A 23,097-nucleotide genomic window follows, 5' to 3' on the forward strand; every position below is an offset into this window, starting at 1 on the left:
TAAAAGAACTGGAAGAAATAGAGATCCATTTAAGTATGCAAACACTAAATGCTCTAATTCTGTTTTTAACACAGTCTGGGATCGCTAACAGAGTTAACATGGAAATCTTATACAAATGCTAAGAAAAATGTCGTAAAATTTTAAATATCTTTACCCAAAGGGCATTTTGATAAACTCCTAGTAAGAAATACACAGTTGAATACTGACATTCAGAGGGATATGTCGAGACATTCGTGAATGTGAAGCCCTGTGGGTAGACACGTGGCTCTCCTTCTCTTGGTACCCACATGAAGAAACAGCTTTGTACCATTTAGATTATATGTGAACAACAAACCAGGTACTCAGCTCCCTCACTAGCCCCAAATCCAACATTCAGAGTTGTACCACAACCAAATTATTACATTAAGGATCTTCACGGTCTCCCTTAAAGAGTCAGAAATGCTAAGGTTAAATATGTTCCAACCATCTATTACATTTCCAAAATACAAGAAACAAGTCTTAACAGCTAACATCATAATGGCACTTCCACTGAAACAAGGAGCGATCCCAGATGACTGTTAACCTCCATTTATTTTACATTCTGGGATATCCAACTAATTCGTAGATTTCTCTGCTGCTCTGAAGTCCCAGGCCTTCTCTAAAGCCAGGAAAGCCTGCTCAGTCTGTGCAAGCCTAACACACCGGAAAGTGTGGTGTAAATAATGTCAACCAAAGCTGGTGGATAAATGTCCCAGCCTCTTGTGGGGCATTTCTGGGATGGGCCATAGAAGCCTCTAAAAACTCTGAAACTGAATTCAAAGATTAGTGCATGTCTTAATTTTCTGGGAGAGACCCTTAGCTTTCATCAGATATTCAAAGAAGTCTATTTCCCAATAAAGAACCACTGGCAGAAAGGAAGCAGTAGAAGGAAAACAGTAGAATGTGAACAGTGATTATTTCTTGTAGAAATTATTTTGGTTATTTATGGTGGAGTTTTGAGCACATTTAATTTTTTTCTTTATACACTTCTGTATTTTCAACAAGGAATATGCATGAAGACGGTAAAGATGGATGTGCTAACGTGTTAACTAAGAGCTCAATAAAATGTTTTGCTGCCATTAAAAAAAAAAAATTGTTTTTTGGCTGCACTGCACGGCTTGTGGGATCTTAATTCCCTGACCAGGGATTGAACCCAGGCCCTAGGCAGTGAAAGTGCAGAGTCCTAACCACTGGACCACCAAGAAATTCCCTAAAAAAATGTTTTAAAAGAATTTTAAATGACACTGAAAAGGCTTATGACATAATTGAGAAAAAAACAGGATATAAGATTGTTTACAAAGTCTATGACCTCAACAATGTAAACAATATGTGGAGAAAAAAGCTCCTGGACTAGTAAGTGTTTATAGGAAGGTTGCAGGATACAGGTTAATACACAAGTCAATTGCTTTGCCACATACCAGCAATGAACAATTGGAATTTGAAAATAAAACACAACAATACCACTTAACGTTAGTACTCAAAAAAGGAAAAAAAAGAAATACTTAGATATCAATCTAACAAAATGTGTACTATATCTCAATGAGGAAAACTCTAATTAAACTGCTGTAAGAAATCAAAGATCTAAATGAATGGAGAGAGAGTTCATATTCATGGGTAGGAAGAGTCAATATTGTCAAGATGATAATTCTTACCAACTTAATCTATAGCTTCCACACAATCCCAATCGCAGCAAGTTACTTTGTGGATATGGATAAGCTGACTCTAAGGTTTATATGGAAAGGCAAAAGACCCAGAATAGCCAACACAGTACTAAAGAAGACGAACAAACTTAGAGGACTGATACTATCTGACTTTAAGACTTGCTACAAACCTACAGTAAAGACAGTATGGTATTGCTGAAAGAATAGATTAATAAAACAATAGAGATCCCAGAAGTAGACCCACACACATATAATGAACTGATCTTTGATAAAAGGAAAAATAGCAATTCGCTGGAGAAAGAATAGTCTTTTGACAAATGGCACTGTGACAACTCTATATCCACAAGCAAAAACATGAATCTAGACACAGATCTTCACCTGTCACAAAGAGTAACTTAAATTGGATCACAGACTTAATGCAAAACACCAAACTATAAGACTTCTAGAGAATAACATAAGAGAACATCTAGGTAATCTTGGGTTTGGCAATGAGCTTTTAGATGCAACACCTAAAGCACAATCCATGAAAGAAAAAATGGATAAAGTAGATTTTATTAAAATTGAAAACTTCTGCTCTGTGAAGACATGTAAGAGAATAAAAAGGCAAGCCACAGACTGGGAGGAAATATTTGCAAACATATGTGTTTGGTATCCAAAGGATACCAAGGACTGGTATCCAAAATATCAATATATAAAGAATTCTTTGTGTGCATATTAGCTATAAAGAATTCTCAAAATTCAACAATAAGGAAACACCCAATTTAAAAATGGGCAAAAGATCGTAACAGCTCACCAAAGAAGATATACAGATGGCAAATAAGTGTATGAAAAGAACGTCCAACATCATATGTCCTCATAAATTGCACATTAAAACAATGAGATACCACACTACACATCTATTAGAATGGATAATTTTTTTTTTTTTTGAAATCAACAATAGCAAATGTTGGTGATGCTTCAGAGCAGCAGCAACTGGTGAGAATGCAAAATGCAACAACTTTGGAAGACAGTTTGGCAATTTCTTACAAAGGTAAACACACTCTTACCGTAAGATCCAGCTATGCCCACACAAAAACTTGCACACAAATGTTTATAGCAGCTTTATCCATAAATGCCCCAAACTGGAAGCAACCAAGATATTCTTCAATAAGTGAACGAAAAACAAACTGTGGTACACCCAGGCAATGGAATATTATTCAGTGCTAAAAAGAAACGAGCTATCAAGCCACAGAAGACATGGAGGAAACGTAAATGCATCTTGTAAGTGAAAGAAGCCAGTCTGGAAAGGCTACACACTGTATGATTCCAACTATAAGACATCCTGAAAAAGGCAAAACTATAGAGACAGTAAAAAGACCAGTGGTTGGCAGGAGTTTGGAAGGGGACTGAGGGAGAGTGGGGAGCGATGACCGGTGGAGCACAGGTTTAGGGCAGTGAAACTATTATTTGATACTGTAACGGTGGATACAGGGCATTATGCATTTGTCAAAACCTGCGCGGCCCGACCAAAAAAAAAAGAAAAGAAAGAAAGGTACAACACAAATGGTGAACCCTAGAACAAACTGTGGACTTTAGTTCATACTAATGTATCAATATTCATTAATTGTAACAAATGTACCACACTAATGCAAGATACTGATAATAGGGAAAACGTGTGTGTGGGGAGGTGGGTGTTAATGGGAACTCAGTACAATTACTGCTAGATTTTTCTGTAAATCTAAAACTATTCTAAAAAAAAAATGCCTATTAATTTTTTAAATGCAAAATGTTCATACTGGTTATGAATAATTTCTCATTTCTTATTTTTAAATGTATTTTCAAAGTGTTTTTCAATAGATCAGTTATTAATCATAGAATCAGGTAAAAATTAAGCCCTGAATTCTAAAAAACTACACTGAAAAGCACGAATTTTTTAAAAAAACTGATTAAAGTTTTCAGTCCTTTTAAGAGAAACAGGCCCAAATTTTCCCAATAAAATACCAGAAGTGAAGGCACGGGTATTCTTACCCATTTTTGAAGTGTTTGCACATCCTAGCATTACCTGGAGAGGAACCTTGCTCAGCTGGTCACGTGCTGGTCAAGCCTCCTCGTGCAAACCCTACGCGTGAGCCTCGCTTTCCTCAGTTCCAGACCACAGAGAAGCGCTACCCAGGTGGCCCAAACTCTGCGCATGCGTGAAGTGCGTTCCTATTTACCGGGGCAGAGCCGTGGGCTCTACCCACAGCGAGGGTGCCCCCGCAGGGGGAAAGCTGCCTCCAAAGTTCCCTGGCTGCACAATCTCACCCTACTCACCTGTTATCCATCTGACTTACCTCAGATTTTAGCGGCCCCCCCTCTAGCCCTAGGAACCCGCCTCTCTTGGCCTTAAATGAAAGCACACCATCAGGTGTTGGTGTTTGCTTCTGACTCAAAAAGAGCTTCCTGGGGAACCATATGCATGATTTGCCCCATGACCCCTCTACGCAAGAAGGAAATCACCGAGATAGGTGTGGTTTGAAATCTCTGTAATACCACTTTCTTATGCCCACATCCCATGAGGGTAAGCAGTGAAGAATTTTAAACTGAAATGTGCTAGATTGGCAGTTCTTAGCCAGGGATTCACATCAGAACCACCAGGGGAACTTTTCCCAGGTGTAGAGTCCTGGCCCCCTGCCTTGATCTATCACATCACAGGCTCCCAGGATGCTGCTTTGGGCATGTGTATTTTGAGGGCGCTCCCCAGTCAGGTCTGGTGTTTGCTGCTCCTTAGGAAACACTGTAAGACAGGGGTCCCAACCCCGGGGGCCTCGGACGGATACTGGTCCACAGCCTGTTAGGAACCCAGCCGCACAGCAGGAGGTGAGTGGCGGGCTAGCCGGTGAAGCTTCATCTGTTGCTCCCCATCGCTGGCATTACCGCCTGAACCATACCTCCACACCCCCACACCCCACCGTGTCCGTGCAAAAATTGTCTTCCACAAAACCCATCCCTGGTGCCAAAAAGGTTGGGGACCGCTGCTGTAAGAGGTAACTGCAGGTGGCATGGTCATAGTCAAGGGTATTTGAGGCTCTCATCCCGCCCCTACTCCTCATTTTGTCAGTGGGCAGCTTACCAGTGTGCTGAGGAGTCAAGCAGGTTTCCAGGAACTGACCCCCATGCATTGGGTTCTAGGCATCTTTGTCTTTGCTGACCTCATCTTTGACTCCTAAAGCCAGTCCAGGGGACAAAAAATGCAAATGTCCAACAATAATTAACATCTCTCGGCAGCCCAACTTGTAGCAACCTCATCCTGGGGGCCCCTTGCAAAGGCCTGACGCTGCTCCACCAGGGCTTTCTGTAGACCACCCCCCGCCCCCCATCAATGTGAGGGCTCCTCCAGATCCAGAGGGACATGGGGGATGTGCATGTAGGAGAAGGGAACGTGCCATTGTCCCAGATGGCAAATGGTGTTGCAGAAACTTTGGTGAAGCTATTGATGCCTCTTTTGAGCAGTTACCACAAGAAGATAGTCTGCATTACAGACATCAACATCTAAACTTATTCAGGAGTCGACATGCAAACCTCGGAGTTAACCCAGTCATATAGTTTTTACCGAGAATTGTAGTGATTAAACCTCCACTGGCCACTGGAATAAGGGTGAAAAGGAGAAGCAGAAGAAGAACAGGAAAGATCTGGTTTCCCTGAGCAGAGTAGGGATGAACTGGGGGGAGCCCCAGCTAACAGCCTCAGAGTGCCCGCCCAAGCTGGGGTTTTCCAGGGATAAGGCTGAGAGCAGCACCTCGCTTATCAACTGGATCTAGCTGGTTAGTTGATAACTCCCATCAGAGCCGGGTTTGCCTAGGTCATATAACTGGGGCCATAATCCTTAGGCAGCCTCCAGGGGCCTGGTGGACACTTGTTTCTGGGAGCTTACATAAGTTCCCACGAAGACCAAAGGGAAAAAAATTCTGTGAAGATGGCCATGCTGGTGTTTCTTAAGTGATACGGGTCAAGCTCTTTAAAAAAAAAAAAAAAATTAATTAATTAATTTTTGGCTGTGTTGGGTCTTCGTTGCTGCGTGCGGGCTTTAGTTGCAGCGAGCAGGGGCTACTCTTCGTTGTGGTGCGAGGGCTTCTCATTGCGGTGGCTTCTCTTGTTGCGGAGCACAGGATCTAGGTGTGCGGGCTTCAGTAGTTGTGGCTCGCAGGCTTCAGTAGTTGTGGCTTGCGGGCTCTAGAGCGCAGGCTCAGTAGTTGTGGCGCTCGGGCTTAGCTGCTCCGCGGCATGTGGGATCTTCCCGGACCAGGGCTCGAACCCGTGTCCCCTGCATTGACAGGCGGATTCCCAACCACTGCACCACCAGGGAAGCCCAAGCTCTAAGTTTTGAATGAACACAACATCAGACAAAATCACCCCCCTCCAAAAAAGTAGCTCATTGATCCTGATAGAATGGCTGTAGAGACTCACTGTTGCAGGGTGACCTGGAGGAGGCCACCAGCTTCTCTGCGCCTCTGTGTCCAGCAGCCACCTGAGAAAATGTGCTTCAAGAGGGACTCAGGGAGGAGTGCTGTTGTGCAAGGGCCATGTGATTGTACCATCTCCTGTCAATGTAGGGAAAGTCCTCTTAGCTCTGACTGATCAGCAAAAATTTGGGGCCGCCTACACGTCAGACCCTGCCTTGGGGCCTGGGGACACAGTGATGAACGAGGCAACACGGGCTAAGTCTCTCCGGGGACTAAGAATTTTGGCCTTTGCATCTCTTGCAGAGTATCTCCTCCAAGTGAGCTGAGAGAGATTTGTGGCAGCTTTGCATCCTGTCTGCATCCAGCAGGGTGAGGGTTTGCCCCTTCACAGAAGCAGATTGGGCGTGAAGGCCTCTTGTGCAAAACCAGCCTCCAGGCCTCCTTCCAGACAAGCTCTGTTAGGGGCACCCCCAGGGATGGGCAGCCACCTGCCCAGGACTAGTGAGAGGATGCCTCTAACAGCTCCAAACTCTAATATACGTCGTATGCTCCTTTCCTTCCACAAACTACGTGGCGGTTCCTTTCTGGTTTTTTCTTTTATTTTCTTTTCTTGTCTCTTTTCTTTTCTTCTCCGTGTTCTTAAAAAACAAAATGTCACTGTAAAACAGGGTATAATGCAGCTTCTTCTAAAGCAGGAAGGGTTCCAGGTGCTCACTGCTAATTTCACATTTCTGAAAAACCCCAGTCCCAAGACACAAAGTAGGGGGGGAGGGGGCGGGGCTGACGGCCTTGGAGGGAGGGGCTTTCCAGGGAGAGAGAGAAATAGTCACATGAACCTCTGTCCAGGCACTTGGACACTGGACAACACAGCAAAACTAGGAGTGGGGAGATTCCTGCTGAGAAGGTCACGGCCAACAGCTCCCAAAGGCTGCACACCAGCACCAGAGTTGCAACTCTGCATTTGCTCCATTTCAAACTGGGCCTCAAGGAGACCCAGGTGACAGAGACATTGACTAGAGAGGTGGGGAAAGGGCCACCTGCATCCCCAGGCTTCCAACCCTGATTCAAGTGCCAGGGACTTCAACTCTCCAACAAAGAGCCTCTCTCAATTCTCAATCCACAGCTGAGTATTTTACAGCCTCAGTTTTCTCTTCTGTAAAATGATATAATCATAGGATCCATCTCAAAGAGATGCAATGAGAATTAAATGACATAACACATTTAAAGTGCAGAAAAGAACAGTATTACTGTCTCTCAGCAGGAGCTGGTGAGCTCTTTCAGAATGGCTCTTAAATGCTTTCAAGTTTTGAAAGCACCCTGACCTTCCAAAATATGACTTCCTGAGAACATTTTCACCCAAGTAATGGGGTCAGCAAGGCAGAAGCCAGCCTGCAGGTAAAAAACCTCCCTCCTCAGCCAGAGCTGAGCAGGTGTGGCCTTGGATAACCTGCAAAACCAAATTTGCAGTTCAGCCTGTGAGCCAAATTCCTGCTTCTCTCTGGGTGAAGAGGTTCCTTCCTGGGCCCTCCACTGCTCGTTTGCCCATGACGCACACAGGCTGCAAACTTTCCTCATGGGGGTCCCTGGCCTTCAGGACAAGGGCTGCCCTGGCTCAAGCCTTCCTTTGCTGGAGAAGATGGCATCAGACAGCAAGCCGCTTCTGACCCTGCCATGAACCAAAACAGCCTCCTGGAGCTCTGAGGGGAACCTGGACTCGGGTGGGCTCCCACTCCCCTCTCCTCCTGGGGCCTGCAGAGACCTCAAGAGCCCTAGGGCTCTGGTTCAGCTGGGCTGCACCACCCTGCCTCCAGCCCTGCGGCACGGAGCTGTGAGGCCCCTGGCCTGCCCCCGGAGCGTGCCCTCCCCCAGGCTCCTCAGCCGGGGTGTCCTGGGGACCGGGATGGGGTCAATGGAGGGGAGCCAGCGGGCAGGTGCCGCACCCAGGGAGCGTGAGTCAAGGCTAGCTGGGAGGGAGGGGCAGACGTGGAGGAGCCCTGGGGCAGCAGAAAGGGGTGGAGAGATGGAAACCTGCGCTGCCCAGTTCCTCTCTGTAGCTCTGGGCCCAGTCGGGGACCCTGAAGAAAGTCACTCCGACAGAAAGTCCAGGGTTCTTCCACCTTCTCTTTATATCCTCGTTGGAAAACCGTGGCTTCTTGAAGCCTACCTGTGCCGGAGAATTTTGCAACTTGCCGGTGGCTTTTGTCACCTGTGGAAAACAACACAGGTCAACTAACAAACCAGCTTGCTTATCAGGAGATTGGAGCCAGGAAGACTGCAGGCCTGGGGTGGGGAAATCCTATCTTGCATGGCTTCCTTCCTTCCTCCCTCTGACTGGGTCCCACGGGGTGGGGAGGCCTTCCTGGACCTGGCACCCTGGCTGCTGGGCTCCCAGCCACGTGTCCAGAGGATACCCTTCCTGCCACCTGGGTCCTTCTCATCTTCCTGGGACACAGGGAATGTGAGGCGCCTTCTCTGGAGACTAAGTGGGAAACACCTGCATCTCCAGGGCCTCGAAACAGCCTGCTCTAGCCTGGCTTTCTGGGAGAAGCTGGGGGAGAACACTGGTTAGGAGCGTTCCAGTCTGGCTTCGTACCGCATCAAGTATGTCCTGCTGGCGGGGCTCTTCCCAACAAGGACTGAACAAGAGGCTCTATGTGAAGGCGCCAGCACACAGTAGGTGCCCATGGACATTCTTCCTCAAGGCCCCAGGCCCAGCAAAGGCTTATATTCATCAGTATTAATCCAACCTGAGAGTGTTTGCACCTGAGCTTTAATAGTGACAAGTTTAAAATCTGGATATGCTTGTGGAATGCTGCTTGATTTGTTTAAACAAACACGGCCCATTTTTTCCGATTCTCAGCTGATTTTGGAGGGTTGTGGGACCTCCTTTATATGCAGAAAGCAGGTCTGTCTTCTTTCATTTCCTAATGGCCTCCCCATCCCTACCCAATAAACACACCAACCAAGCCCATAGTCAGGCCAGTTACCAAGATGCAAGAATAAAGAGAGAGGTCAGAGAGCGAGTCTCCATTCCCCTCCCCTGAAGTTGTTCAGCTGCCGTTGCCCCCAGCGTCTGCCCTGCCAACCGTCATGCAGTCGGGGCCTGCCTGGAGCTGGTGCCTGGTGCCTCTACCCCGGCTGCAGCTCAGGTGCAGGAGCGCTGTGGGAATTTTCCATCTGACTATGCAGCCTGCTTGGCCCCTCCTCAGATCATTATCCTGCCACTGACAAGCTTGCTGGTCTGGGCAAGCTTTCTTGCAGGTCAGCGCCGGCAGTAGCACCCCTGCCTGGACGTGCTCAGGCCGAGCTTCCCCTCTGCAGCTCGCAAGGACAGAGGAGGGGGTCAGGGCCCCAGATACCCCTCAGCCCAACCTCAGGCCAAGGCCTTGTTTTCCCCGGCTGCCTGCAGCCTCAGATTCTGCCTCTGCCCAGGCCTGTTTCCTCCTGGCCTCCTGCTCTCCTGTTTCCTTCAGCTTTCCCTCTGGGCGGCTCCCAGCTCTTCCAAAAACCCCCTCCAGGAAATTTGCTTGTTGCCACAAAATAATGCAAATGTGCTCCTGCGGCTGCCCGCCCGAGCAGCAGCGATCTCTGTCTCCCAGAGACCTGGGGAGGAAGGAAGAGGCAGCCGGCGCCCCTCGGTGCCCCCTCTCCCGCCAACAACAGGCCGCAGCCACAGCAGGGCCTCGGGGCCAGACAAAGCCTTGGCACGTCGTCTAAGGGAACCAAGTTCAACCCAGAGAAAGGCCACACAAGACCCTCAGACACTCCCAAGCCCTTTTTGTGTGTGTGTGTGTGTGTGTGTGTGTGTGTGTGTTTAATATATAAAAATGGTTTGGATAAAGTTTGTGTTCGTGTTTAGCATTTGTTTATCTCTGTTTATCTAATTCAAACTCCTTGCCCTGTCTGGAACAGAAAGGGAGGACACAGGGACAAACACCTCCAAGGCCCACAGTCCTGGGGAGTGATGAATGCGGGGACAGAGGAGGGCAGCTGATCCTGGCTGTACGGCGTCTGGGAGCCAGGCCCTGACCTACGCCCCTCGGTCATAGCGGCCTGATGCCCTGCACCCCCAGTGGCATAGGGCAGGAGGCCGGGGTGAGGGCTGCCACCTCCAGAGGAGAATGGGGTGGGGTAGGGCAGCATGAAGTGTCCGAGGTAGAATGGAGTGACGACAGAAACCTCTCAGCTCTCCCCACCCCTCTCCTCACCATCACGCAGGGTCCTGGGGCTGAGGGGCTGAGGAGAACGTGACCTGTCCCCGGCTCTCCTCCTCTCTTGCGGCCGCTGCCTCCGTGATGGGGCCGTGATTGCCCGGGAGAGGAATGGAGGCTCAGAGGGATTCCCGAGGTCACACAAGTGGTACGTGGTGATTCAAAGCCAGGTGTGTTTGGAATTCAATGGCCATGGGGTCTTTCCCATTTACGGGGCTGCTGTCAACCAGAATACACAGCCCTCACCTTGTGAAAGCCGGTACCTCTACCTCCACATTCTCTCTCAGCGCCAAACTCCAAGTCCCATAGCATCTTTGCACCTATAAATGGGAGCCCAGAGACTCCCTTGAGGCCCCTAGAAACCACAGGTCTTTGAAAGCTCAGCTTTCTGGATTGGCCTGGGACTGACTGGATAAGAATAATAGAGCCGTGGGAATTCCCTAGCGGTCCAGTGGTTAAGACTCAGGGCTCTCACTGCCGAGGGCCTGGGTTCGGTCCCTTGTCGGAGAACTAAGATGCCACAAGCCGCACGTTGTGGCCAAAAACATTAAAAAAAGAATAATAGAGCAGGTGAAGCTGTCCCGTTTTCACATTAAGCCTCCAAATTAGGACACAGACCAAATGAGGTATAAGGCCTAATGAGAAGGCAAGCCAAAGTAACTTTGCCTTATGATTGCAAGGAAGAATTGGCCTCATTTTGGGTGGTATTATCCAGCTACATTTATTCATGTGGCCCATTATGTGGCTCTCACCAGCCAGAGAGCAGGGAAGGATTTAGGGCTCTGGGGCTGAGCCCGTAGGCCTGTCTCCCTTCAGAAGTGTGGTCCCTCCTCTCTCCCCACAGCAGCTTTTAGGGGATGGAAGGCTACAGGCCAGGGCTAGGACTGGGGCTGGAAAGGGGAGGGAATTATCAGGGCAAAATCTCTGTCTCCCACAAAGGATGCTGAGATACTGGTGCAGTTTGGCAAGTCCTAACACAGGCCTCGTCTGCCCAGCCCCTCAGTGAGGGCCTTGGGGCAGCCCCACAGAAGGGACACCCGTACCCCAGACCACCCCTGGGCTTCAGGTCACGACCTAGGAGACAGGCCACAGGAGGGGATGAATCTTAATTGAGGCCTGAAAGCTTGTGAAAGGAGGCGCATCTGCCCCCAGACAAGAGCTGCGCGCCTCTGACCCTGGAGAGGGTGGCTGGTTGAAGGCAACATTCTTGACCTGCCCGAGGTCCCCCTTGGGACCGCTCCATCCTCTTCTGACTTTTCTCACCACCTGTGCCACTCACCCCTGCCTGCCGTCTCTGTGGCCTAATATGGGGGTGGGCAGAGGCGTTAAGCCCTGATACCTCCAGATTCGCAGCAGCTGTGTGCCCTCTCTGTTGCCTGGTGGTTTCAAGCCTTTCTTCTGGAATGTTCAGCTTTGTCCTGACAACATCTCCATCAGCTGTGAGTGCCGAGAGGCCGAGGACTTACGTGTAGGCAAAATGCATTTCAGCCTTGGCTTCTCAGACCGGAGGGAACCACAGATCCTCATGTGTGCTTTGTTGGGGCTTTTTTCCTGGTGGAAAAAAACATTACTGAGAGTATGGGGGAGGGGGGCTCTCGAGACTAGAGTAGCCTTTGTTTGTCTGTTGGAGCACAGATGGAGCCGGTGGGGATCCCAGGGAGAAGATGAGCCCCTTCTGAGACCTGGTGGCAGAGCGGGGTGTGGAACTGATATGGATCAAAGGAAAAGTCCTGCGGTCTCAGGAGCTGCCAGGCCCACAGCAAGCCACCGGATCCCAGCCTCCTCCTGGCTACTGTGCCACGTAGGCCCAACTTCCAGGGCTCTGGACCCACCGGCTGCCTGCACCAGAATTGCCTGGGCGCTTGTTAAAATTGCACAATCCTGGGTCCAACCCTAGACGTTCTAGGAGAGGAAGAAGGACAGGGAGTGTGGCTAACAGGCCCCTCTGCCCCAGATGACTCTTGTCCCTCAATTTAGGAACCATCTCCTTGTGTGCTCAGGCCGAGCCAGACCGGGGGCGGCTCCATACAGAGTCCGTTTCCTCTCCCCCAGCAGCTCCCCGCCCCTGGATGTCTGTGTTAACGACCAGATATTCAGGAAGAGCAGCATTTCTGCTGGAGCTCTCCGCAGAGGAACGAGTGGCCAGGCCTGAGAAGCAGCCTGTCCTCGCAGGGGCCCCTCTCCAGAGACTTCCACGCTCATAGGCCTGCCTGGACCCTGCCCCGCGGGCCTCTGGCCAGGTTGACGGCATGGGAAAGCCCCGTGCGAGCCGCAGAGGCGGGGAGGTGCCCCCGAGGGCTGGGCACGCGTCCTCCCCTGGGGGTGCCTTCCCCCCTAGGGGTGCCCTTCCGCTGCGCCCCATCCCATTGCACCCACCTCCTCCTGCTTCCTCCTCTGCACTCCGAGCCAGGGAGGCCTCCCTCTGGCCAACCTGCAAAATTTGGATCCATCTTTCAAAACCAGCCTCAGCTCCCTCACCTTCTCTATGAATCGTCGTGCTACCCTGACGGAGCACTGATGTCCCCTTCCTGTGGTGAGGTGGCACGACCCTCCTGCCCCTCACGCCCAGGGCCTCCCGTCAGCCCGCAGAGCAGCCCTGCAGGCCTCGCCTCTGGGAGCAGCCGCAGCTGGGAGTAGGTGTGCATGGAAGGGGGTTCTCAATTGGGCTTGTGGTCTGGAGGTGGTTCAAGGCTTGTTTTTCCTCTGACAGGATTTGGGTGGCTTTTCTATTATTTCATCTCAGAGGTGAAGCAAGACCAGCTCAGTCACACCGTCAACACTTCAAGTAGGCCCACTGCTCTCAACTTTGGCTATTTCCTCCCTGATGCTTATTGCCATCTGCAATTATTTTGCTTGCTTTCTTGGTTTTTTGATTTGTCTAGAATGTGAGTGAGGACAGGGTGCATTTGCTTCCCTACTGAGTCTTCAGACATGATGGTGAGTGAGACCCAGGAAGTGTTCACTACATGTTTGCTGACTGAGTGAATAGGGCTTCGAGATTCGTGTTTGTAAATCTAAACATGCTTGTGAATTGTGTAAGGATAGGTGTGACATAAAATCATTGGTCCTGCCCCAGTGGACTCATTTGACAGGTAATTTAGCCTCATGGTCTACATTTTTCAGGTCAAATGCAGGTACCACACTGACTTCTGATCTCACTTCCACAGGCTCACCCCTCATTCCAATTCTATGTGACTCAAGCCACTCGGGATGAAATATAATTGGTTTGGATGTGACCTGCCACAGGGGCAGAGGCTAGTACCCAGGCACGGGAGGACGTGGAAGCAAACAGCCTGGGGAATAGGCGAGGGATCTGGGCTTCCTCAGCCAGGGCCCTCAGTCTACTCTGCCAGCCTGCTACTCACCTCCTGGGCTGAGAGCTCACCCCTGGAGCCTGAAGCGCTGATGACCAGGCCAGATGTGCAGTCCTGAAAGTGTCACCCTAGCCTCAGGGGAAGGGCTCCCAGGCCAGCAGCTGCCCCAGTGCCCAGGGCCCCTCTCTGATGCTCGACCCCCCTCTGACCCTGGCCTGTGGGCACCAGGTACCGGCCTGCATAGGGCCCTTGTGGGCTTCGGATAAAGGTGACCCATTGTCCAGATGGTCACAGCCAACACGGGCTGGATCAGCCCACACCTGCATGGCTGTACACAGCAGCCCTGACCCCAGGAAAGTCCCCAAGATTGGCAGGAAGAGGAAAGGCGAACAGTACCTTCTCCATCAGGCCCCTTCTCCGGGCCTTCCCCAAGCATTCCATCCCATCTTGCTCCACCATATCCCAGCCGGCTGGATCTTGGGCCACCTACCCTGCAGGAGGACCCTGGGCCCGGGACCCTGGAGAGGGCTGGACCTGCCCCACGGCCACGGATTCTAAGTGAGATTCCTAGCTGGAGCCAGCGACTGGTCGGGCTGCCCCACCTGGCTCCCCTTCAAGGCCTGGCTCGGGCTGCTGCCCGCACCTCCCCGCCCTCTGTCCCCACACCCCCCTGCAGTGTTTACCACACAGGAGGCCGGGCGAGCCAGCGAGCTGGGAAACTCCCGGCCACCTCCAAGCCACTGCCGCCAGCTGAGTATAATTAGCCCCGCCGCTCCCAGAGCGGCGACACGGTGTGCTTGCCAAGGCCCTGCCTTCTACAGCTTGGCCGCGACTCAGGGCAGGCGAGCCTCCCAGCCTGCCTTCACTGGGCGGGAAAGTCAGAGCCGCGAACAGGAGAAGAGGGAAACAGAGCCCAGATGGGGAGGCCTGAGTTCGGGGCTGGTCCCAGAGCCCAGGGGAGGCCTTGGAGTGGCTGTCTCTCGAGTCACCCCCTCGTCCCTCGACCGCTAAGCCCTCAACCATCCTGGGCCCTGTGCAGGGGTGGGCAGCTGCCCTCGCTGGCCATGGGTTTCTACAGCAGAAGCCCCCGGGGCTGTCGGGGGCTGGCCTCAGCTATCCCAGCTGGTGTGTTTCAAGTGGTTTTGCTTTTGAGGAACCTTCCCCCGGGACTTCAAGGGCCTCCCCTGCCCCATGCATGTCCCAAGGCCTCCACTGGCCACGGGCCCATTCCCCACCCCACCCCTGGCTCCCACCTCCTCGCTGCTGGTCCTGGGCTCCTGTGGCCGAGGAGAGCTGGATGGATGTTGGCAGATGCATGGCCCTTGCCCCTAGAGTGATTCCAGGCTCTGTCGAAACTCTGGAAGGTGGGCAGAGCCAGGGGTTACTCTGAGGCCCAAGCCTCCAGCAACAACCTGTCACTCCCCAGCAATGACCCAAACCTCTAGAGGCCCCCAATGTACGCCGTCTCCTCACGCGTCCCCCAAGGACCCTGCCCTACTTAGAGAAACCCTGGCCCCTCGCTTGTGACTTCAGGGCTGATGCAGAAAGGAAGAGGAGCAAACCCTTCTCGCTGTTGGGGCAGCTGGGGGCGGTCACGGGGTCCATCTTGGTTCTGGCTTGGTTCTCCCCTAACCCACAGCCAGGGCACCACAACCCACCCAGGCAGAGTTTTCAGGTAGGAGGTAGGAGGAGCCACCACCATTTTCTTTCTCCTCCCCAACCATCCAGCCTGAAAGCAAAGGCCCTTTGGAGGGTCAGAGCTTTGGGTACTCTTGACACCATGTTCTTATAAACCCTTAACACAATGGTCTTTCCTGCAAGGGTTCATTTAGGAACTTTGGTGCTAGAAATCTAGGTATTTCTCACAGTTCACAAATGCCTCTGTTATAGTCCCCGAACAAGCCAAGCTACGTCCCACCTCAGGGCCTTTGCCCTCTCTGTTCCCCCGGCCTGGATGACTTTCCCTAGTTTCTTACACGGCGGATGCCTCCGTCTCCTTCAAGTGAAATATTAATTCCTTGACCATTATTTCTAAGGACTCCCTGCACGCTTCACATTTCTGTCATTGCACACACCACCATTTCAAATTATCTTAGATATTTGTTTATCATGTATCTTCTACCACAGGAATGTAAGTTCCAGAAGGGCAGAGACCTTTTCTGTTCTGCTCACTGAGATTTCTGCTGAGGCTGCCTCAGGCAAGGGGCTTGACCCCTGGGCCTTCCTTCTCTTACTGAGGCCTAAGGAGCAGCCTGATGCTCACAGGTATCATAAATCATCCACGTGATGCTGGAAGGGGCTGCCGACCACTTGATCTACATTCTTCCTGATAAAGATCCCATCTGCCCAGCACTGGCCTTGCAGACAAGAAACAGAAGTGTCTGGTGTGTGGTCCCTTGGCCTCTTTCCCAGCATGCCTTCCGTGTGCACAAATGGGAGGGGCGGCCACTTCCTCTATGGTTTGTCTTACTTCTCCCTGATGTCCAGTTTTATTTGAACTTTGACACTCAAGGCAGGACTGGAGAGGGCGAGGGAGAGATGATCAAGATGATCTAGAATCATCTCTAGGTGATTCCTAGTGCTGTCTCAGCCCCTGAGGATTCAGCACAGCAGGACGGTCGCAGGTGGTTGAGAAGTTATCCACGGGGTATCCTGGAAATACATTGATGGATACAGAACCACGTCTGGACGGATGTTCTGGCCAGGGACTGCCTGCTTGGGAGAAGTCTTGGGACTGTAAGAAAGGGCTCAATTGCTCCCCATCTCAAGAGGGGCAGAACCTCACCCTGGAAACAGTGCCAGGATCAGAGGAGGTGATGGTGCTGTGGTCTTGGTGTCCCCCATTCTGGGCACTGGGGAGACGTCGGCCTCAGACGTGGGTGAGGCCTCAGACGGCCTCAGATGTGACCTGAGGGTGAATCGCAACCCGCCCCCCTCCCTCAGGAAGCAGGTGGCTTAACGGAAATGCAGAGAGAAAAGGCTTCCTCCCCATATCCTGACTTCCCTGGTACTGCCAAGGGGGCTGGCTTACCCCCAACCCCTCCCTCTCCCAGGCCCCCAACTTGGGCACCCACCAGATCCTGTCAGTCCTCTTACCACCTCTCAGGCTTCCTTGCCTCCCTTTCTAGGCCCTTCTAAAGACGCTGTTGGGAATTCCCTGGTGATCCAGTGGTTAGGACTCTGCACTCTCACTGCCGAGGGCCTGGGTTCGATCCCTGGTCAGGGAAATAAGATCCCACCAGCCGCATGGTGTGGCCAAAAATAAAAAAAAAAACAAAAACAAAAAATAAAGCCTCTGTCACCTCGAGCCCCCACATAGTGACCCTGACACCAGTTCCTTCTCTAACGTCTCCTCATCCCTCTGTGAGATAAATCTTCCTTGCAGTCTGGTGACATCACATCACTTTTCTGCCTCTGTACTGTCTCTTGGGTAAAATCCTCTTTAGCCTCTGGTCAAAGCCTTTCCCATGTAGCCCAAACTGTCTTCCCAACCTCATCACCACTCTACCTAGGTCTGTTTGTCCTTCAAAAATATCAATCTTCCCTCCACTCATTCGTTCATTTATATTTACCATGAACAGGGATGAAAATCATCTTTCCTCTTGTGAAGTGGTGGAGACAGGGAGCAAGGAGGGACCCACACACCGATCCACATGTGAGGTGGCCTCGGACTTTAAAAATTTGTTAAGTATTGACTGAGAAATTGGGTTTATTATATTTGTGTGTTTATAAAATAATGTACTTTAAAACTTCAAAAATAAAATTATTTTAAAAGATAACATGTACATTCAAGCAAATAAAAAACTTATTTATATTGGTCATCCCAATATTTTAAAATAACAAAAGAAAAATTATTCTTGGTACTTTCATCACTTTAATATTATTCCTGTACTTTAACTATATCTGTCTCTAAATACCATGCCACTGGTATTTTTCTGAAAAAATGCATTACTTTCAACACGGGCTTATAATTTTTAATTTTTCATAAAATTGCCTGCAATCCTCTTTAAATTTGCATTTTAAAGTTAACAAATTTGACATTTCAGACACTTTTCATCGACTCTTTTAATTGACCATAATATTTTTGAACGAGAATTTACCCTTTGTATAAGTGCCTGGTAAGCTCAGAGAGATTCTGGAAATAGTGGCTGTTCTAAATTCTTTTTTTTTTTTTTTTAATATTTATTTATTTATTTTGGCTGTGCCAGGTCTTAGTTGCAGCACGCAGGATCATCGTTGCGGCATGCGAACTCTTAGTTGTGCCATGCATGAGGGATCTATTTCCCCAACCAGGGATGGAACCCAGGCCCCCTGCATTGGGAGCGTGGAGTCTTACCCACTGGACCGCCAGGGAAGTCCCACTGATCTAAATTCTGATATTACAACTTGTAAATCTTTCACGGACTGATTTGCTACAGGAACACTTAGCAGCTGGGAGGAGTGTAGCACTGAGAGCCCAGCTGGGAGGAAGGTTTTCATTAGCTGTGAGCCCTTCGGCAGGGGCTTCCCCTCCAAGCTGTAGTTTTCCCCCTTTGTAAGGAGCAACGATTCCACCCAGCTGGCACCCAGATGGCACCCAGCTGGCACGTGTGGTGAGGGTTTCACGACAGTGGACACAGCAGGCCCGGCACAGTGCTGACAGTTAGAGGTGCTCAATGAATCGGTATTATTGTTACTCCCAGATGCCGGCCTCACCCGGACGCTCATTGCTGGTTCTGCCTCCTGCCCCCCAGAATGGCCCTGCTCCATTGCATCCTTCCTTGGTAGGAGCCAGGGAAAGCTTTAGGTCTCACACAGCAGGCTGTAATAAGTAACAGTCACTTCACGTGTACAGTGCTTACCCTGTGCCCGGCACTGTTCTAAGCACTTGACGTCAATATTAACAAATTTAATTCTCATACCAGCTTCTAGGATCGCTACGATTATTACCTCGTGATGCCCAGATAGTGAATGACGTAGCTGGGCTACACGCCCAGGCAGGCTGGCTCCTCAGCTTGCAAGCTGTCTCCGAGATTGTCCCTTTGTCCCTCCAGATGCTCTCCCCACCCTTTTCCACCCGGTTCTGTGTCTGGAGGAGGCTGACCCCTGTGACCAATCCTGCCCAGGCCAGCGCCCTTGCCCACTGGCTGCCTTTCAGTGTTGGCCAGTGGGGAGCCCAGGAGAGATCAAAGGGAGGGAGAAGAGAGAAATCTGTATTAATTCCCCTGATGCCCTCCCTGCAAGGTCACCCACGCTGGCTGTGACCCTGGAAGGAAGGTCGCAGCCTCTGTCAGGCAGCCTCTTCCACCGATTTTCTCCTTGATTCCAGTAAGTAGTACGAGCGCCGAGCACCACTGCTATTGAGTCCAGGGGCTGCTCCACCCCCTGTGCTCTCCTTCCCCCGTTACATCTTTGTAAATAGCTCCGTTGTCAGTGAACAAGCTACCACCCTGCACTGCCTCTCAGCCAGCCCTCCTGCAAGGCTTAGCTTGCCCTTGGGCCCTATCAGTTTGCTGCTTCTTTTATTTTTAATTTTTTCTTCTTCTTCTTCTTTTTTTTTTTGGCCGCACCGCGCAGCATGCAGGATCTTAGTCCCTGGACCAGGGATCGAACCAGTGTCCCCTGCAGTGGACGTGGGGAGTCTTAACCACTGAACCACCAAGGAAGTTCCTTTCTTACTTATTTTTTGAAAAGATTTCTATGGTTACAAAAGGATGTACAGTGAAGTCTCCCTTGCTCTCTTTCTTGAACACTCCAGTTTGCCCCACAGGCAACTAATGAAATGTTTGGGGTTTTTAAAATTGTGGTTAAATGTAATATAAAATTTACCATTGTAATCATTTTTAAGTATGTACACTTAAAACTGCAGTTCTGTGGCATTAAGTGCATTCACATTATCACCACCACGCATCTTCAGAACTTTTTCATCTTCCCCACCTGAAACTCTGTACCCATTGTAAGGAAGGAAAATAATTTTTTCCTCTACCCTTCCAGGTTCTTGGCTGAGACACCTCTTTTTTTTTTTTTTTAATTTATTTATTTTTGGCTGCATTGGGTCATCGTTGCTGCGCACAGGCTTTCTCTAGTTGCGGGGAGCGGGGGCTACTCTTTGTTGCAGTGCGCGGGCTTCTCTGGCTGCGGAGCACGGGCTCTAGGCTCGCGGGCTTCAGTGGTTGTGGCACACAGGCTCAGTAGTTGTGGCTCGCGGGCTCTGGAGCACAGGCTCAGTAGTTGCGGCGCATGGGCTTAGTTGCTCCGTGGCATGTGGGATCTTCCCGGACCAGGGCTCGAACCCGTGTCCCCTGCATTGGCAGGTGGGTTCTTAACCACTGCACCACAAGGGAAGTCCTGAGACACCTCTTTAATGAAAGAGAGATTAACAGGAGAAAAACTACTTTAATTTACTTTTGTACGTACCAGGGCCCCAAAGATATGAGACCCAAAGAAATGACCAAAGTAGGCATAAAATCTCCAAAATGGGAGATTATTTTTTCCTGCTTTCAGAGGGACAAAGGAAGGTCAGAGTACCTGTCCTTCTTGTACCAGCTATTTCTTAAGTAACTTTAATTCAAAATAATCAATATGCCAAAGTATCGTATTTGGGGGTGGCCTGCCCTGAACCCCATCACCATTAAACACAAACTTCCTAAAATGTTTTTTTGTGACTCCTTCCGGAGACATTTTATGCATAGTCAAGCAAATAATATAAATAAAACCACAAATGGTAGCTTATTTTATACACTGTCTGCATCTTGCTTTTTTCACTTAATAATATATCTTGGATATTATTTCACATCGATACATGATGCAATTTCCCATCTTTCTGCTCAGCCTTCCCTTGTATGGATATTCCCTGTGGGTATAGCCCTCCCCACACTGGTGGAAACTGAGGGTGTTTTCAATCTTTTGCCGTACCGATAGCTATGGTTTGCTTCTAACCTCCCGTTTCCTCTCCCAATTCATGAGCTTGCATCTCCTGCTCTGCTTCCCCACGGGGAAACCAACCACCACTGTGACTTCAGGGCTTTCCAGTCCTCTGGGCTTCCGACTTGCTGTCCCCTCTCAGAAGACTACCTGATCCTTCACCCCTGGCTCTGCCGTGACCCCAGCACATGTCTCCTGGGCCTAGTACCCTCCCTGGTGGCCTGTGTTCCAGATGTGACAAGCCAGGGACATAAGGTAATGGAAGAGGGCATGGATGGCCCCATGGCGTCCATGGGGGTGCCTTCCTAATGCAGGCTCCTGGGGAGTGCCCACACTGCACCTGCGGGGCTGGGGGCCTGGCTCGTGTCCATTTCCTCAGAGGCCAGGAGCTCAGCACTAGGTTTCCAAACTTTATTCAGTCCCAGCTGAATTTGCTGGCACCTATTTTGGGAGGCGAGGCTGCCCGATAGCCTTTTTATCTTTCCATCCACACCCTACACTGTTTTTCCTCTCTAACACTGCCACCACTATCCCCCCCTTCTAATTAAATAAAGAGTTGTAGGGGACTTCCCTCATGGTCCAGTGGCTAAGACTCCGCACTCCCAATGCAGGGGGCCCAGGTTCCATTCCCGGTCAGGGAACTAGATCCCACAGGCCTCAGCTAAGTGTTCACACGCCGCAACTAAAGACTCCGCATGCTGCAACTAAAAGAAAAAGGTCCCACACGCTGCAACTAAAAGATCCCGCATGCCACAACAAAGATCCACGTGCCACAACTAAGACCCTGCGCAGCCAAATAAATAAATAAATATTTTTTAAAAAGAATTGTAGAAAAAAGAAAAAGAAAATGTAGAGAAAACCCCCCTCCCCTCCAAAAAAAATATGACTCAAGATTTATGCTAGATGGATGGGGCAAGATCACTTACAATGAAAAATGCTCTTCACAAAATACTATGAATAATAGCGTGCGTTTTATAAACACCCACGTGTCACCCATGGAGCCCTCACCACCCTGTGAGATAAGTACTGTATTTTTCACCACTTTACTGATGAAGAAAGAGGCCCAGGGAGGTCAAGAGACCATCCAGTCAATTCCAGAGGTGGGGCTCCACTAATGCCTGCATTTCCCTCTGAGTTTGGCCTTCAGCCCTAAGACAAGCATGCTGGTGGATGGTGCTGCTCAGAGATGCTACCAAGGGACTTCCCTGGTGGTCCAGTGGTTAAGACTCTGCACTTCCATTGCAGGGGCCGCAGCTTTGATCCCTGGTCGGGGAACCAAGATCTTACATGTCGCGCGGCACAGCCAAAGAAAAAAAGAGATGCTACTGAGGAGAGGATTAATTAACATAAAAGATCTACAGGCAGCAAGGCCTCGGCCTCGGTGGGTAACCGACACTGAGGTGGCGTAAGGGAGCCAGCAAAACTAGGTCAGGTTGCAGCTGAGCTCATGGAGGATGCTGGAGGGAACAAGTAGAAATGGCGGGAGGACTGGAGACCAACTGAGGACGTGTTTACACTGTCCTGAGAGCCGGCCCTGCCCGGGAAAGAGAAAGAGGGGCAGGGAGAGGGGGTCCTGGGTGGAGAGGACCCTCTCGTGTGCAGGTGGCTGGATTTTACTGCAATCTCCACTTTCAGGAAATGTGGGACCTTGCAGAAAGGACCTTGTCCCTTATGACCAGAAGGCTTATAGGTGGAGCTTTGATTTGGCTGGAGGCAAAGGAAAGGTGGTGCCGGGGTGCGGTAAGGATGAGATGAAAACCCTATGAGGAGTGAAGTCAATTGTGTTCCATGAAGCTTGGTGCCTGGTACCTTCCCTACAGCTCCGCCCCTACAGCTGCCCTTCCTGAGGACCCCGGGTCTGAGGTCACTTTACACTGTCCAGCCCCCTGGCCTGAAGAAACCCCAACATAGCAGGGATGGAGGCTGGGGAGACAAACGAGTGGGGAGGCCTTATCCGCAGACAGAGCTCTCTGGAGAAAACCTGTTTCCCCTGGTTCCTTGGAGCTCAGCTGAGGAAAGCCTTTAGGAGAAAGCAGAAGCCGAGGAGGCCATTTGGGGGGACACCCTAAGTACCCCCCTCACTGGTGCCCCACCCATCCGGCCTTTTTGGAGAACCCCCCAGGACAACAACAGCCTGGCCTGTTACAACTGTGCCTCAGCGCCGCGCACCTGACCAAGTGCCCAGGTGTGTGAGGCCCACGGGGCGGGATGACACCAAGGAGAGTCAGACGGGTCACCCCCGCCCACAAAGGGCTTCCAGAGAAGGGGCACCGCCAGCACACAGACCACAGAAACCCCGACTGTGTCAGCTGGGGGCTTGAGAGGATACAGGTCTGGAGAAGCCAGGGGTGCGGGTCTGGGCAGTGCACAGGGTTTAACACCCATCTGCTTTCCACCTGGGAGTTCCTGATGAGCTTTGGGGATGTGATGACAGTGGAGGAGAAAAATATATAAAAAGTCTTCCTGATCTCTGAAGTCCAGAATTGCAACTCCTCAGAGGAATGCAAGGCACAGGAATAGATTGGGGGAGCTGTTGGAGGAGGAATAGCAGGCTTGTCAGAGCCCCTGG

Source organism: Eubalaena glacialis, chromosome 2 (genome assembly GCF_028564815.1).
Source record: "Eubalaena glacialis isolate mEubGla1 chromosome 2, mEubGla1.1.hap2.+ XY, whole genome shotgun sequence".
NCBI classification, from domain to species: domain Eukaryota; kingdom Metazoa; phylum Chordata; class Mammalia; order Artiodactyla; family Balaenidae; genus Eubalaena; species Eubalaena glacialis.